The sequence below is a fragment of the Euphorbia lathyris genome, chromosome 7 (assembly GCF_963576675.1).
Source record: "Euphorbia lathyris chromosome 7, ddEupLath1.1, whole genome shotgun sequence".
Classification (NCBI taxonomy): domain Eukaryota; kingdom Viridiplantae; phylum Streptophyta; class Magnoliopsida; order Malpighiales; family Euphorbiaceae; genus Euphorbia; species Euphorbia lathyris.
In genome coordinates, this window is record NC_088916.1 from 31,493,589 (window position 1) to 31,496,480 (window position 2,892).

The 2,892-nt window shown below is 36.0% G+C and overlaps 1 non-coding gene across 1 annotated transcript; it reads left to right on the forward strand.

Moving 5' to 3' along the window:
* The first annotated feature begins 2,218 nt into the window (after positions 1-2,218).
* On the forward strand, positions 2,219-2,325 carry LOC136201575 (small nucleolar RNA R71). Its single transcript, XR_010673922.1, has one exon. It is a non-coding gene; the product is annotated as a small nucleolar RNA R71 (small nucleolar RNA).
* Positions 2,326-2,892: the final 567 nt, after the last annotated feature.

Below are 2,892 nucleotides of genomic sequence, written 5' to 3' on the forward strand. Positions count from 1 at the left end.
CCTGGTCGCTTTGTTTAGGTTCCTATAATCTATACAAACCCTCCAACCGGTGGTGGTTCACGTAGGAATTAACTCACCTTCGTCATTCCTTACAACAGTTATTCCTCCCTTTTTAGGTACACAATGGATTGGACTAACCCATTCACTATCCGAAATAGGATAAATGATTCCATTGTCTAAAAGTTTAGTAATCTCATTTTTTACTACTTCTTTCATGTTCGGATTTAAGCGTCTTTGCCTATCCGCTTTAGGTGGCTTATCTTCTTCTAAGTGAATTCTGTGCATTACAATACTAGGATTAATTCCTTTCAAGTCTGAAATTTGCCATCCCATACTTCCTATCCTATTTCTAACAACTTCTTTCAATTTTTCTTCTTGAACATTTGTTAATTTGTTAGAGATAATTATAGGTAGAGAATCGCCTTCGCCTAAGAAAGCGTACCTCAAATGGTCTAGTAACTCTTTAAGTTCTAATTTAGGAGGTATTACAATTGAAGGCGGAACTGGTCCATCTTCTCGAATCAAAGGCTCTGGGTCCTTATCTTCTAATTCTTCTCCCATTATAGGTTCTATTATTTCTTCTTTTTGAATAATGTCATTAACACATTCTTCAGCTAACTCAAGTTTCATACAAGCAAAATCCTCCATATGGTATTTCATTGCTTTGTTCATATTAAACTCGATCTTATCCTCTCATATCCTTAAGACTACTTTCCCTTCCGATACATCAACTAGAGCACGTCCCGTGTTCATAAACGGTCTACCAAAAATTAGTGGATAATTAACGTCATAGGCGAAGTCTAATATAACGAAATCGGTAGGAAAAATGAATTTGTCAACTTTGACTAAAACATCCTCAATTATACCATATGGTCTTTTAGTGGTTTGATCCGCTAATTGCAAAACCACATTGGTACGTTTGATATCTTCTTCTAAACCTAACTTGTTAAAAATAGACAACGGCATTAAGTTGATACTTGCTCCTAAATCACAAAGACAACTTGGGAATTCAATATCTTCCAATTTACACGGAATGGTAAAACATCCGGGATCTTTGAGTTTAGTGGGCAAATTGCTTGACACTATTGAACTACAATCCTCAGTTAGCGAAATAGATGAAATTCCTTCCCAACTAATTTTCTTCGAAATTAAATCTTTTAAGAACTTACCATAGTTAGGAATTTGCGTAATCGCATCCATAAACGTTAAATTAATGTGCAAATTTTTAAGTTTGTCTAAAAACGTTAAAAGTTGTTTGTCATAGTCCTTATTTCGGACTTTGTGTGGAAAAGGTGGTTTGGGTACAAAAGTTTTTGTACTTGAGTCAATTGGTGAACTTTCTGTGTTTACTGTATCTTCTTTAGATTTTGGTAAATCAGTTCCTGGTAAAGTCGAATCCCCGGGCATTTCCGGACCTAAGTAATTTTTCCCTGAACGAAGAGTGATAGCCTTTACATGCTCTTTCGGATTTTCTTCCGTATGGCTGGGAAGACTTCCCTCTTTTCAGGATGGAATTGATTTAGCAATTTGTCCAATTTGAACCTCTAGATTATGGATGCTAGATGAGTGGTTTTTAATAAGCTGGTCGAATTTATTTTCGATCCGTTTAAAACCATCGTCGTGATTACTTATTTTTCCACCGATAGCATCTATGAATTTGTCGATTTTAGAAGATAAAGTGCTAATCGTATCTCTTGATTGATTTTGATAATTATTCGTACGATTTTGATTAGCATTTACATTATTATTATTATTATCTCTCCAGTTAAAGTTAGGATGATTCCTCCATCCAGGATTATAGGTATTAGAATAAGGATTATTAGTTTGGTTTTGCCCTTGGACAAATTTTACCTGTTCGATCTCGCTCATACCTTCATAATCCACTTCCATTTGGATTGGATTACCGTTTGTATCGCACGGTGCCATAAACCTATCAATTTTGTGCGATAAGGCAGAAAACTAGGCTTGTAATATCGCGACTGGATTAAGATTCACTATACCTTTAACGGATGATATGGTTGAGGATGATGGTTTCGCCACCGGTATATGTCCACGATCTGCGGGCCACATACTGCTATTGATTGCCATCTCCTCCAAAAGTTCTCTTGCTTGGCCTGATGTCTTCTTCATAAATAACCCTCCCGACATAGCATCTAATGAACCTCTAGTTGTAGGATTTAATCCATTATAAAATGTTTGCATTAAAAGTGCATCGGGCAATTGGTGGTGTGGGCATAAACGTTGAAGTTCTTTAAAACGTTCCCAAGCCTCATAAAGAGTTTCGCTATCATTTTGCGAAAAAGATGTTAACTCTTTTATGACTCTTGCGGTTTTCGCTAAAGGAAAATATTTTGATAAAAATGCTTGGGCTAGTTGGTCCCAAATTTCAAATGTTGCGCCTGGCATAGAAGTTAACCACTCTTTGGCTCTATCCTTCAAAGTGAAAGGAAAAATGCGAAGTTTGATTGCTTCGGCAGTCACATCTGTTATTTTAAAAGTGTCGCAAATTTCTAGGAAATTTGTTAGGTGGGTGTTAGGATTTTCGTTAGGCAACCCATAAAATGTTACGTTATTTTGCAACATATTAAGCAATACTGGCTTAATTTCAAATTGGTTTGCATTTATTTGGGGTCTAACTATGCTATTTGTTACACCGGCCACTCTTGGCCTAGCGTAATCCATAAGTGTTGCCATTTTTTCTGGCTGTGGTTCTGAATTTTGTTTATTTTTGTTTTTCTTGTCTTTCTTTTTCTTTTTAATGGTTCTTTCAATTTCTGGGTCTAGCGGTTTTGGTGGAATGTCTGATCTTCGAGAACTGCGCATGAACTTGAAATCTTGCACAAACCGAACTACCTTTAAAACAGAATTTGAAAAATAAATATGTTAGTAAAT